Source organism: Rhincodon typus, chromosome 10 (assembly GCF_021869965.1).
Source record: "Rhincodon typus isolate 14 chromosome 10, sRhiTyp1.1, whole genome shotgun sequence".
NCBI lineage: Eukaryota > Metazoa > Chordata > Chondrichthyes > Orectolobiformes > Rhincodontidae > Rhincodon > Rhincodon typus.
In genome coordinates, this window is record NC_063341.1 from 53,226,572 (window position 1) to 53,242,365 (window position 15,794).

Sequence of the window (15,794 nt, forward strand, 5' to 3'; positions counted from 1 at the left end):
AATGAGAGTAAGTAGGGTAAGCAATGTAATGAGAGTATGGAAGGAAGGGAAGAGTAAGTACAAAGATACGATCAAACAGAGGGAATAAGCATGAGTGATGAGGAAAATAGTTTTTGGAAGGAAACCCTTTTGGAAATGGAGAATTTCACTCTGCAACTCTTGACATCTTCTTTGACCTAAACTGAAAGAAGTAGAAAGTGAAAATAAAGCAGCACAGTAGAGCTAAAGAAACAAACAAAAACTGACAGAGAAAAATGCAGAAGCAAAAACAAAAAAAATTACAGAAATAGCAACATGAATGCAATAAAGATAAATAAGAGAAGTCATATTCTCTGATGAACCGCAGAACTGCAGCAATGATACAATATACAATACATAAAAGCACCAAGGGCAAAATTTGCTTGGCTAGAAATTGTGAAAAAGATTGAGGTACTCTTTCTTATTAGCATTTTTGTTATATTGCAAAACATTATAAATAAAATGCTATGGTTAGATTTACCGATGTCTCATTGCAATTTTTTTGTTTCCAGTAGCTTTGTGCTTCATCCCATTCCAGATGTCGCAGATCCATTAGATATGATGTTTGTGATCATTAAATTCTGAACTGTTGTTAGCTATTTCAATAAATTTTCCATTTTTAAAATTTTGCAAAATACAGAGAAAAATAATGTTCATTTACTTACATAGCACTTCTCAAATCTTTAAGCAGTTTGAAAATGTTTCATGGTGAACACTATTTGAAGTATAGTAATTCTTATCTTTTTGATCAGATTTGTTAGAGTTATTCTAATTATCAGTGCAAGAAGGATCCAATTAGTTGGTTCCAGCAATGTTAGTTTATATAAAATAAAGTATTTAACAATAAGGTGGTTAGTTTAATCAAACAGAAAGATCAGGACCACCCCTCCTATAAATATGAAGTTGCTGATGGAAGATGCAAGTGCCAGGATAAGCTCTTGGTGAGGAATCATGAAGACTTAATGTATTGATTGAACATGATCATAAAAGAAGGTGGCTGGTTAATCTGGCAAAAAAAAATCCATTTTCCAATATTGCAATTGTGAAGTTAGTGTTGGTGGATGTGAGGACTATAATACATAAATATTAGGTTAGGTTCTAAAAAATCAAGGAAGGGAAGGGGTGGATTTTAAAATTTTATAAACATAAGAAGAATTTTACTCTTCCTTATTATGGCCATGACTAACTTCATGTCTTTCCTTCCAGATAACACTTAATTGATATCTTAGCAGGTATACTATAAAATTCACATGGCTGCCTTTAACTGTGACTAATTTAACTGGTGAAAATACTTGTCTCTGATTACGGAAAGACAAAGAAGTAGATGAGAGTGTGTTGCCAAATTTGATATTTGATATATTGAAAATTTATGAAAAATAACATATATCTTATGAATTGGAGCAACAAAATTTTTGAGTCCCACCAGGATAGACATGGAGGCATGCAAGGCATGGAATGAAAATAGCAGCTCCAGCCAGCTTGTCAGTTTCCTGACACTGTGTTTCAACTATGTCAGGGTGCTTTGGAGAGAAGGAAGGTGGTCGCAGCAAGGATGAAGGCTATCCTGTGGGATTCTACCTAATCCATTCAAAAAACAAATTCAGGTTATTAAAGAGTTCTAAATGAACTTGTTGAGGGGAGTCTTCAGCTGTTAATATGACTCACAGGCTGCATTTACTGTTGGAGCAGACGAACATGAGAATGGAAAGAAAAAGGAGGAAGTCATCATTGTCCCAGGACATTAGCTGGGCCCCATTAAAGGGTGAAAAATGGGGTCGCAGCCTTTAGAAAACCAGTGCCATTGAATAAGTGCAAGTTGTGGGGAGTGTGGACAAGACTACCAAACCAAATCACAGGCTATCTTAGTACGAAAGGCTGCAGCTGGCAATTGGGACACCTTGACATCTGCAACTGTGGGAAACACAGGAAGAGTTCCTGAGAATTAGCCTTGGAGAGGAGAGAGAGACCTTTGCATTGCTGAGCTCAGTATTCAATCAGTGGTCTGAAAGTTCCAACAAAAATAATACACACAGTTAGTTGTGCCAAATTCAGTGGAAGTGAAATTTCCACATCGGTTCAGTTGTTTCTGTGAAAACCTGTTTCACAGTTCAGAAGGCCATGCAACTCATTATGCTTGTCTGAGCTTTTTGAAGGATCCAATTAATACCATTCTTCCCCCACAGTCCTCCAAATCCTATTTCTTTCTGTGCACAATGAAAGGTATTGCTGAATCTACTGCCAATGCATTTACATTACTGATTTCCAAATCATAGCAATTTGCTAGGTTAAAAAAAATTCATCTTTCCTCAGGTTCTTTTGCTGATTATCTCAAACTAGATTATCTTAATTTATGGAAGCAGAAATGATTGTTTGTTTTTTTTTCATCAATGGTGATGATTTAAAATTTCCTGGCATGGATCTAAATAGGGCAGCTTAATGATGTGACCTAATGCTCATTAGGTCAAGACTGTCCAAAGTCATTTCCTTGCGGCAACATTGACAGAAATCCTTTATTCCATCAGCCTCAGCTGATTCAAATCTGCATTCCAGAGGCTAAAGTGTAAGTAATAAAACTCTATTCAAAATGCTGAGTCTCCAGTAATGATGAGATCACTGTATTCAATCCAATTCTAGTTTTATACAGATCTCAGTAAAAGACAAATTAGTTGCTTACCGACAAATTCCATTCTGACCTCTGCAACAAGTGGATCTGGGAGACTTATAATACAGCCCATCATGTGTGGCGCAGTAAGAATATAATCTCCTACAGCTTTGAATTTGTTGAAAAGAGAATAAATGAATAAATTATTGCTGCTTCACCACAGACAAATGTGATACATTTCAATTGAAACAAATAATCTTTCACTTATTTGTCTAATTTGAAGAAATGCTTTGCAAACTTTAAAGATTTCTTGAAGATAGTTCTAGTTACCAGTTGGATTGGGTTGATGTTGGAGCAGCAACATAGCATTGAACTTGAAGATTTCAATACAAAGAAGCTTTAGAGAAGGGCCCAGTGCTCCATGCGAGCACAAGATATTTACAGCTGGGTAATACTAATCAGGGTCAGCGATATCACTGAGACAAGTGCCACCTCAGTCACTGGAGGCAGTAGCAGAAGCATCCAAGTCACTCTCCTGACTTTGAAGGAGCTCGTGTTGAATTTAATGGTTAGGAACAGATGTTCTTAACAAACTGCATGGCATGGATAGCCATGTTATTCAGAAGCTAAAATGATTCTGTGTGAAGCTGGAAATAGTCAGCTTAAGTATGTATTTGTGCATTATGATAATGAATAAAGTGGCCCCTTGTTCTTTATGGTAATACAGTGAAGAGCACACATTACTGAAAGGGTCAAAGATTTATTGCATGGAGCTACTTTAGTATCATATGGACTAATATGAAAGCCATGATGGTTCTTTATTGAGAATTGTTGTGGACTATTTCCTGACATTTTTGACTCCAGCACTTGCAACAGGTTTCTCAGAAACTCTGTTTCACATTCCTGGTCATCTTTCAAATGATTTGTTGATGAAGAGGCTTCTTCTTCACCATTCTCTTCCCATTCTCCTCCTAATCTGGAAGGTATACAATAATGCAGAATGCAGCAGTTAATGATCGTTTGTGAAATCCTTTCTGCGCTGTGCTATAAGGATCCTCCCGATCTATCAATGCATCCAAAATGGGGTTTCAGCATATTAATTGCTTTCTCTGTAATGATTTTTCTGGATCCTAGGGAATTCTGCATACCAGAACTTCAAGAGTCAGAGGGCAGACATGAGTGCATAGGCCATCACTAAGAAGAATGTGCGAGGGAAGCTGAAAGATTTGAAGATGGATAATTACCTAGACCAGATGGACCACACCCCAGAGTTCTGAAGGAGATAGGTAAGGAGATTGTACAGGTATTGGTGGTGATCTTTCAGGAATGACTGGAGTCAAGGATGGTCCCAGAGGACTAAAAAGAAGCTAATGTAACACCACTGTTTAGGAAGGAAGAGAGGCAGAAGAAGGAATCTACAGGGCAGTTAGCCTGACTTCAATCATTGGTAAGATTTTAGAGTACATTATGAAGGATGAGACTGTGGAATACTTGGAAAGAAATGGTAAAATAGAGCTGAGTCAGCATGGCTTCATCAAGGGGCAGTCATGCCTGTCAAATCTGTTAGTTCTTTGTGGAGGTAATGAGCAAGTTAGACAATGGAGATCCAGTGGACGTGATCTATTTGGATTTCCAGAAGGACTCTGACAAGGTGCCAAGATAAGCACCCATGGTGTTAGGGGCAAGGTAATAGCATGGGTAGAGGATTAGGTATGTCAGGAATAAAAGAATGACTAGAGTAAGATTGGGGCCAGTCAAGGACAGTAATGGGAAGTTGTGCGTGGAGTCCGAAGAGATAGGAGAGGTGCTAAATGAATATTTTTCGTCAGTATTCACACAGGAAAAAGACAATGTAGTCGAGGAGAATACTGAGATACAGTCTATTAGACTAGACGGGATTAAGGTTCATAAGGAGGAGGTGTTAGCAATTCTGGAAGGTGTGAAAATAGATAAGTCCCCTGGGCCGGATGGGATTTATCCTAGGATTCTCTGGGAAGCTAGAGAGGAGATTGCAGAGCCTTTGGCTTTGATCTTTATGTCGTCATTGTCTTCAGGAATAGTGCCAGAAGACTGGAGACTAGCAAATGTTGTCCCCTTGTTCAAGAAGGGGAGTAGAGACAACCCTGGTAATTATAGACCAGTGAGCCTTACTTCGGTTGTGGGTAAAGTGTTGGAAAGGATTATAAGAGATAGGATTTATAATCATCTAGAAAGGAATAATTTGATTAGGGATAGTCAACACGGTTTTGTGAAGGGTAGGTCGTGCCTCACAAACCTTATTGAGTTCTTCGAGAAGGTGACCAAACAGGTGGATGAGGGTAAAGCGGTTGATGTGGTGTATTTGGATTTTAGTCAAGCGTTTGATAAGGTTCCCCATGGTAGGCTATTGCAGAAAATACAGAGGCATGGGATTGAGGGTGATTTAGCAGTTTGGATCAGAAATTGGCTACCTGTAAGAAGACAGAGGGTGGTGGTTGATGGGAAATGTTCATCCTGGAGTTCAGTTACTAGTGGTGTACCTCAAGGATCTGTTTTGGGGCCACTGCTGTTTGTCATTTTTATAAATGACCTGGATGAGGGCGTAGAAGGATGGGTTAGTAAATTTGCAGATGACACCAAAGTTGGTGGAGTTGTGGATAGTGCGGAAGGATGTTGCAGGTTACAGAGGGACATAGATAAGCTGCAGAGCTGGGCTGGGAGGTGGCAAATGGAGTTTAATGCGGAAAAGTGTGAGGTGATTCACTTTGAAAGGAATAACAGAAATACAGAGTACTGGGCTAATGGTAAGATTCTTGGTAGTGTGGATAAGCAGAAAGATCTCGGTGTCCATGTGCATAGATCACTGAAAGCTGCCACCCAGGTTGATAGCGTTGTTAAGAAGGCGTACAGTATGTTAGGTTTTATTGGTAGAGGGATTGAGTTTCGGAGCCATGAGGTCATGTTGCAGCTGTACAAAACTCTGGTGCAGCCGCACTTGGAGTATTGCGTACAGTTCTGGTCACTGCATTATAGGAAGGATGTGGAAGCATTGGAAAGGGTGCAGAGGAGATTTACCAGGATGTTGCCTGGTATGGAGGGAAGGTCTTATGAGGAAAGGCTGAGGGTCTTGAGGCTGTTTTCGTTAGAGAGAAGAAGGTTAAGAGGTGACTTGATAGAGACATACAAGATGATCAGAGGATTAGATAGGGTGGACAGTGGGAGCCTTTTTCCTCGGATGGTGATGGCTAGCACGAGGGGACATAGCTTTAAATTGAGGGGTGATAGATATAGGACAGATGTCAGAGTTAGGTTCTTTACTCGGAGAGTAGTAAGGGCGTGGAATGCCCTGCCTGCAAAAATAGTAGACTCGCCCACTTTAAGGGCATTTAAGGGTCATTGGATAAACATATGGATGATAATGGAATAGTTTAGGTTAGATGGGCTTCAGATTGGTTTCACAGGTCGGCGTAACATCGAGGGCCGAAGGGCCTGTACTGCGCTGTAATGTTCTATGTTCTATGTTCTATGTTCTATTAGCTGACTGGCAGAAGGCAGAGAGTGGGGATAAAGGAGTCTTTTCCGGGATGGCAGCCGGTGAACTAGTGGAGTTCCACAGAGGTCAGTGTTGGGTCCACAACTATTCACATTATTCATTAACAATCTGGACAAAGGAACTGAGGGCATTGTTGCTAAGTTTGCAGATAACACAAAGATAGGTGGAGGGACAAGTGGTGTTGAGGAAGCAGGAAGTCTGCAGAAAGGCAGGCTAGGAGAGTGGACAAAGAAGTGACAGATGGAATACAATGTGGAAAAATGTGAGATTATGCACTTTTGTAGGAAGAATAGAGGCATAGACTATTTTTTAAATGGGGAAAGGCTTTGGAAATCTGAAGCACATTCGGATTTGGGAGATGTTTTTCAGGATTCTCTTAACATTAACACGCAAGTTCAGTTGGCAGTTATGAAGGCAAATGAGAGGGCTAAAATACAAGAGGCTCTATAAAGTTCTGATCAGCCCGCATTTGGAATATTAGGAGCAGTTTTGAGCCCGATATCTAAGGAAGAATGTGCTGGCATTGGAGGAGGGGGCATCCAGAGGAGGTTTACAAGAATCTTCCTGGGGTTGAAGGGCTTGTCATATCCAGAGCAGTTGAGGACTCTGGGTCTGTGCCTGATGGAATTTAGGAGGATGGATGGGGGCTTTCATTGAATCTTAGAGAATATTGAGATCCCTGGATAGAGTGGACGTGGAAAAGATATTTCCACTCACAGGAGAGACTAGGAACTGTGGGCACAGCCTCAGAGTGAAGGGACAACCTTTTAGAACTGACATGAAGAGAAATGTCTTCGCCCAGAGGGTGGTGAGTCTATGGAACTCAATACTGCAGAAGGCTGTGGAGGCCAAGTCATTGAATATATTTAAGACAGACGTAGACAGGTTTTTGATTAGTAAGACGATCAAGGGTTATATGGAGAAGGCAGGAGAATCGGGTTCAGAAACATATCCACCATGATTGAATGGTAGAGCAGACTTGATGGGCTGAATGGCCTAGTTCTGCCCCTATCTTTAATACTTTTATGGTCTTGTGTATTATGCTGATGGATTTCAGGTAAGTCTTCTTTAAGGAAAATTTCCTGCAAAAAATTTAAATGTCTCCACTGTCTCCATTGCACAGACAATTTACTGTAAATTTAATTCCAATTTCCAAATGTTACAGGAGCCAGGGCATAGAGTTTTACCTTTCTCGCCACAAGGTACTTCCCAACATCAGTACAATATCAATTTAGTCCGAACTGGAACTACTGCTTGACTGCAGTAACCCATGGTCATCTATCCATTCCTGTTAAGGAGACATTGTAGAACCTCAGATGATGTGACCAGTCTGATTCAATAGTAGACCAAAGGAGAAGTGAGAGATGTTATGGACATTACACATTATCTTCCAACAGCCTCAGTGTGACAGATTCCTACATAGTGACAGTCTACCAAGCTCAGTATGATAATCTATTAACCACACATTGATGGTCTACCAAACTCTCAGTGACAGTCGATCAACAATACATTAGGACAGATTACTAAACTCACAGTAACAGTCTATGAATTCACAGTGACAGTTTACCAATCACAAAATGACAACCTACTCCCCTTTACTTTTAGACTTTCATGGGATGTGGGTGTTGCTGGCTAGGTCAGCATTTGTTGCCCATGAACTAAATTGCTTGTCAAACTATATCAGAGGCAGTTAAGAGTGACCCACATTGCTTTGGGTCTGGAGTCACATGTTGGCCAGACCAGGTGAGGATGGCAGATTCCCTTCCCTGAAGGACATTAGTGAACCAGATGGATTTTTCCAAAAATTGATGGTAGTTTCACGTCATCATTACTCAGACAAGGTTTCAATTCTGGATTTTTAAAAGCTAACTTATGTTCAAGTACACCAGTTGCTAGGATGGAATTTGTACTCATTTGCCTAGACCTTTGGATTACGAACCTGTTGATATTGTCATCACGTCACCATCTTTCACACTAGCCCATGACCTAGACAACACTCTATGATCCTAAGTAACGATTTATTAGTGTAAACATAACGGAGCCTGGATGAACAGTACTTGTTAAAGATACTGTTGCAAAAGTTAGATACATTGACAGAGTTGTTGCTCAGCACCAGAAGCAAGATTTATATAAAATAAAATTTAAACTTGTATGTATAATTAATTGTATAACTAAACTTTATAAAATAAAACTATTTGTGTCATGTTACAAAGGGTTTACGGATTTTTGTTTTGTGATATTGGCTGGGGTAAGGGAACTCTGACTGAAGAAGTTGAGAACCCCTAAAATGGGTGACATCCAACAAGAATAGTGGGTATTCCACTATTCAATTAATTCATGCAAATCAATGATCTGCTTCTTCAAGGTACATGGAGTTGGTTACTGAATAACACGGCAGTTTCCTAGTTAACAAGTATCCACATGCAAAATCACATGGTTGGTCGTACAGACTGACTGTGAATAACAGAATAATGTCATTTTCCCTAAAATATGAGAAGTATAGACAGATTAGATCATAAGAATGTCTTCCCCATGGCAGATGTGTCTAGACCAGAGGGCAAAAGTTTAAGAGAGGGTTAAGTGGTTTAGAGGAGATCTAAGAAAGAATGTTTTCACCCAGAGAGTAGTAGAAATATGGAATTTTCTGCTTGAGAGAGTGGTGGAGGCAGATACTCTCATAACATTTAAGAAGTATCTGGATGAACCCTTAAAATGCCAGGGTATAGCAAGCTATGGACCAAGTGCAGGTAAATGGGATTAGAGTAGTTTGGTGTTTATTGGTTGGTATTGACATGATGGACCAAAGGGCTAGTTTCTATGTTGTATGACCCAATGACTATGATAAGATTTAATGGGACCTCATTCAGGCGTTCAACACAAGTTTCAGAACTTTCATCCAGTCTCTGGGTAATCCTGCTACTTGAGGAAAGCTTACTCCTTGTTTTTGACACTTGGCAGGGTCCATAGAGGAAGACAGAGTGTAAGGTCCACCTAAATAGAACATCCACCACTTTGATTTGTTGATTGATTTCTATGACTGTGCTTTCCACAGTGCTGCCTAGAATCATCCAGTGGTATAACATTTCAATGCTCTAATCACTTTAACAACTTTAAGCCTGTGGTCCTTTTTGAGATGGGCTGCAATTCTGTAGGCACAGACATAAGTCTTCAGCAATGTATATGAGAGGGAGGGGAAAGTGGGTGGATTGGGAAGCATAATTCTAATACACTAGTGCATAAAACAACACAGATAGGAGCTCATGGAGAACTATATGGGCTGTCATTAACATTGTTGAATCAATTGTGTTCTGTGATTCTACATTTCCTCAGTCTAACCTCTTCCATTTCCTTGTTTACCTTATTTTTGTAACAAAGGAAGTGAAGGGCCCATACAGAAAATTATTCATTCACTCCACAAATTACACCTTCTGAGATAAACTGGAGGAATTACCTTCAGCGAAGCTCCTGGCCACAGACAACCAGTGTCGGAGAAAATCTCCAGAAGCATGTATAATAAAGCACTTCACCAATAATCTCCTTTGTCAAATATCTGTGCTAGGGATGATACACTGTTGCTTCCACCAATGCAACTACAGTAGCGTTGCCCGAATAAGCCTCTACTTGGGAAATTGATGAGAATTCTGACTTGTTCCTGTTTACATGTACCATGTGGGTTCAGATCAGATTGTCATTAATTATTACAATGTGCTGTGTGTGAAACTCTGATGGCCATTTGTTGGAGTAAAATTGTATCAATAGCATACTGTGCTATTTTCCTCTTGTTAATGGTTTTAAGAAAGAAAATCCAGGCTTCACCATTTTGAATACATGATACAATCCTAAAGAACTTTTACATACATATTAAAAGCTGAAAACAGGTAAGATAATGCCTTGGAATTTTGTACTGGTGAGTATGCATAGAATATGAATGTGTCTTCCAAGTATTTCTTTCAGGGTAAAAGATACTTAATTTTTGCACAAACAGATATTCACTTTAATGGAGATAACACAGTGTGGAGCTGGAGGAACGCAGCAGGCCAGGCAGCATCAAAGGAGCAGAAAAGCTGACATTTTGGGTTGGGACCCTTCTTCAGAAACCTTTTTTTTGACCCTTTTTCTGAAGAAGGGTTCGACCTGAAACGTCAGCTTTCCTGCTCCTCTGATGTTGCCTGGCCTGCTGCGTTCCTCCAGCTCCACACTGTGTTATCTCTGACTTCAGCATCGGCAGTTCTTACTATCTCTTCACTTTAATGGAATTTGATGTTTCTCTTTAAACTACTTAATCCATACAACAAGATCGTTTAGTCTAGTGAGATTCTATGCATTACAAGCTTATGTCAAACTGAGTCCAAGTACTCGTTTCCATACCTGGGATCTTACAAGTCATCTCAGGTTCATCAGGAGATTTTATTAATATTCTTTTTTTGGTTTTGTCTGGTAAATTCCGAATACTGCAGAGAAGACCAAGAAAGTGTGCTTGGCATCAAAAACAAAATAGCTAACAACAAATGGTGCAATTATTACATAATTCCTAAAAGTCTAATTTAGCAAGTTCTCCAATGACATTGATGATTTCTAGTCCTTCTATTTCAGCAGTCCTGGTTTTTAATCACATGCTAACGAATGAGCCTGTCAGAATGCATGTTCTGTTGACTCCCTCCTATCTTTGGTATGAAGAAATAATTTACTTGTAATTAGTGCCTCACTTGACCATTTGCTGAAATCCACAATGAAATAATGTGTTCTTGAAAATACCATTGCAAGGGATTCTGAGCTACTGCCATCTAGCTGGTTGAGACACCATTATAACCAATTGGTTACCAGACAGTTCAAAACAGCAAATACAGTGGTCTTTAGACTGTATTGTTTATTGATGGTCTGTAATGTGGTCTGTATGGTCCTGCCTAAAGCTATAGTCTTTTACAACACTGTAGCCCGTTGACTTCTCCCATTGTTCTAAAATTTTGCCAAATTTCATAAGTTTTATCCATTCTGGAATGAAATATTTTACTGTTTGTCTTAATTTCCCACTGACAGCATTAAATTCTCCCAGTTAGATTCCAAGTTCTTATCACATTGTTAGCATTGAACTGTTATGTGAAGTTTGGCAAAACAATACGTCCCTCTACTTAGTTCACTGCAATCTCCCTCACATTTCATATCAGGCAAATATTCCATTTTTGTGATAAAATATATCTTTATTATTTCATGCAATGTTGGTGTTGCTGGCAAGATGAGAATTTGTTGCACATCCCTAACATCCTTGGAATGGGTCGCGTTATCATGCAAATTCAGAGGGTAGGTAGGAATCAACCACATTGCCTCAGGGCAAACAAGGTAAGGATGGCAGATTTTCTTAAAGGACATTAATGAATCGGATGGGTATTAAGACAATCAATGGTAGTCCCAATTACTGACGCTAGCTTTCAAAGTTCAGATTTAGTAGCTTAATTTGAAATTCAGCTACTTTGGTGGGATTTATGTCCATGTTCCCAGAGCATTAGCCTGGGCCTCTGGATTACTACTCCAGCGACATTACAGTGATATTATCACATAAACACTCCACCTTTGTGAGCTTCAGTTCACCAACAATATGGAGAGGAGCTTAGCTCAGCTAGTTATGATCAATGTTGAAAGCCAAACCAAAGCGAAATAAGGCAGATACTAGAAACTGTAAATAAAGACAGACACTGCTGGAAATATTCAGGAGGTCAAGGAACATCTGTGGAGAAAGAAACAGAGTTGACATTTCAAATAGTGAACTGTCACCGGAACCTATTCTGGGGAAGGGTTACAGACTTGAAATGTTGTCTTTTTTTCTTTCTCCACAGATGATGCTGCATACTTCCAGCATTTTATGCTTTTATATTAAACATTGAAATTTTTTTTCTTATCAGTGTGGGTTAGATTCAAATTTGGGTCTCAAGGGCACATCACTCAATTCTCCACATTTTCCTAAATTCTCTCAATGCACTATGAACATTAGAGATTGAATCAGGAAAAGGCCATATGGGGTCTCAAGCCTGCTACACTCTTCAGGCTGGTAGTTGACCTCAACTTCATTTTTCCACTTAATCCCAACAATCCTTTGTTCCTTTACTGTACAAAAGTCTATCACCCAGCCCCGAATGTACTCAATAATGAATATCCACAGTCACCTGCTGCAAAGCAATCCAAAGATTCACAGCCATCAACTACATGACCATTGCATGGGCAAATACAGTCAGTGGTTAAACTCAAAACCTCGTACCAAAACCTCAAAAATTCATATCCTCAGCAAAAGATATTAATTATCCTATACTCACCCTTGGTGCAGATTTTCACTTGTTTGAAAGAATTTTGCAACTGATTTATTGGACACAATTTTGTTGGCCTGGGATAGAGGAAAGAAGCATATTCTTGTGAAAAATCTCCTTTGAAAAGTGAATCATTTTAAAACCACTACATTTGTAATCCAAATTTATCATAATGTAATCTACAGAGAAATTATTAAGAAAGTTAATTTTATTTTTCCAGTTCCCCTCTTTATCATCACTACCTTCTTGAACAGGAGGATGAATGGTCCAATCTGTATGCACCTTTGTATAAATATAACACTGATCCTTATCAGATCTGCTAGGACTTAAAGAAAAGATCTCATCTTTGAAACTGATTAAAGAAGACTGTTGACAGTTTTCTTTATGACATGAATTCCCATTCAAAACGTAAGACAAAAGTGTTGAAGCGGTCAATTTAACAATATTATTGTCTGCAGGATAAAGCAATATGATGCTTTCCCTTTCCAGATGGATGGATTTGCCTAAGTAAACGTATTTATGTGGTATGATAACCTGGTTTCAAAGTGTATACTTTTTGGACTGCCTCCGGCTAGACAGGAAGTTACAATTGAGGTTTCTGAGGAAGCAGTTGTGAAATTGATTTTCTTGGCTGTGACTTCAGATTTATAAAAATTGAAATAATGCCTTTTATTGTTAGGAAAACAGAAGCTTTTTCGGAAGAATAAACAGGGTGGGGAATTGGGTTTCAGCCAGTTGTCAGAAGAAGTAGGAATAGAATCATAGAGTCATAAAGATGTACAGCACGGAAACAAACCCTTCGGTCTACTTGTCCATGCTGACCAGATATCCAAAAGAAATCTAGTCCCATTTGCCAGCATTTGGCTCATATCCCTCTAAACCATTCCTATTCAGATACCCATCCAGATGCATTTTAAATGTTGTAATTGTACCAGCCTCCACCACTTCCCCTGGCAGCTCATTCCATACACACACCACTCTCTGTGTGAAAAAGTTGCCTGCTAGGTCCCTTTTAAATCTTTCCTGTCTCACCTTAAACTTATGCCCTCTAGTTTTGGACTCCTCCACCCCGGGGAAAAGACCTTGTCTATTTATCCTATCCATGCCCCTCATGATTTATTTAACCTTTACATGATCACCCCTCAGCCTCTGATTCTCCAGGGAAAATAGCCCCAACCTATTCAGCCTTTCCGTATAGCTCAAAGCCTCCAACCCTGGCAACGTCCTTGTAAATCTTTTCTGAACTCTTTTAAGTTTCACAGCATCCTTCCTGTAGCAGGGAGACCAGAAGTGCGCGCAGTATTCCAAAAGTGGCCTAACCAATGTCCTGTACAGCCGCAACGTGAACTCTCAACTGCTATACTCAATGCACTTACCAATAAAATCAAGCATATCAAACACCACCTTCACTATCCTATCAAACTGCAACTCCACTTTTAAGTAACTATGAACCTGCACTCCAAAGTCTCTTTGTTCAGCAACAAAGGTACCTTTGTTGCCCCAGGACCTCACCATTAAGTGTATAATTCCTGCCCTGATTTGCCTTTCCAAAATGCAGCACCTCACAATAATCTAAATTAAACTCCATCTGCTGCTCCTTGGCCTGTTGCCCCATCTGAACAAAATCCTGTTGTACTCTGAGGTAGCCTTCTTCACTGTCCACACACCTCTAATTTTGGTATCTTCTGCGAACCTACTAACCATACCTCCTATGTTCACTTCCAAATCATTTATATAAATGACAAAAAGCAGTGGACCCAGCACCGATCCTTGTGGCAAACTGCTGGTCACAGGCCTCTAGTCTGAAAAGCAACCCTTTACCACCACCCTCTGTCTCCTACCTTTGAGCCAGTTCTGTATCCAAATGGCTAATACTCCACGTGGTCTAACCTTGCTAACCTGTCTACTATGAGGAACCTTGCCGAATGCCTTACTGAAATCCATATAGATCATGTCCACTGCTCTGCCCTCATCAATCCTCTTTATCACTTCTTCAAAAAACTCAATTAAGTTAGTGAGACATGATTTCCCACATACAAAGCCATGTTGACTATCCTTAATCAGTCTTTGCCTTTCCAAATACATGTAAATCCTGTTCCTCAGGATTCCCTCTAACAACTTGCCCACCACTGATGTCAGGCTGTCACCGGTCTATTGTTCCCCAGCTTTTCCTTAACACCTTTCTTAAATAGTGGCACCACGTTAGCCAACCTCCAGTCTTCCGGCACCTGACCTGTGCCTATCGATGATACATATATCTCAGCAAGGGGCCCAGCAATCACTTCTCTAGCTTCCCACAGAGTTCTAGGGTACACTTGATCAGATCCCGGGGATTTATCCACCTTTATGCATTTTAAGCCATCCAGCACTACCTTCTCTGTAATATGGGCATTTTTTAAGATTTCGCTATCTATTTTCACATGTTCTATATCTTCCATAACCTTCTCCACAGAAAACACTGATGTAAAAACTCATTTACAGTCTCCCCCATTTCCTGCATTTCCACACAAAGGCGTCCTTGCTGATCTTTAAGGGTCCCTATTCTCTCCCCAGTTACCCTTTTGTCTTTAATGTATTTGTAGAAACCCTTTGGATTCTCCTTAACCCTATATGCCAAAGCTATTTCATGTCCCCTTTTTGCCCTTCTGATTTACCTTTTAAGTATACTCCTACTACCTTTATATTCTTCTAGGGAATCACTCGATCTCTGCTGTATATACCGACATATGCTTCCTTCTGTTTTTTTGACCAAAACCTAAATTTCCCTAGTCATCCAGCATTCCTTACACCTACCAGTCTTGCCCTTCACCCAAACAGGAGCATACTGAGGCTGGACTCTCGTTATCTCATTTTTGAAGGCTTCCCATTTTCCAGCCGTCCCTTTACCTGCAAACATCCATCCCCAGTTTTGAAGGTTCTTGCCTGATACTGTCAAAATTAGCCTTCCTAAATTTATTTTTTATTCATTCACGGGATGAGGGTGTTGCTGGTTAGGCAACATTTATTGCCCAAAGGACAGTTAAGAGTCAACCACATTGCTGTGGGTCCAGAGTCACATGTAGGCCAGACCAGGTAAGGATGGCAGTTTCATTCCCTAAAGGACATTAGTGAACCAGATGGGTTTTTCCTGACAATTGATTCATAGTCATCATTAGACTCTTAATTCCAGTTTTTTTTAAATTGAATTCAAATTCCACCATCTGATGTAGCAGGATTTGAACCCAGGTCCCCAGAGTATTATCTGGATTAACAATCCAGCGATAATACCACTAGGCCATCACCTCCCCTTTAACTTTTAAATCTGGTCTATCCTTTTCCATTACTATTGTAAAATTAATGGAATTAT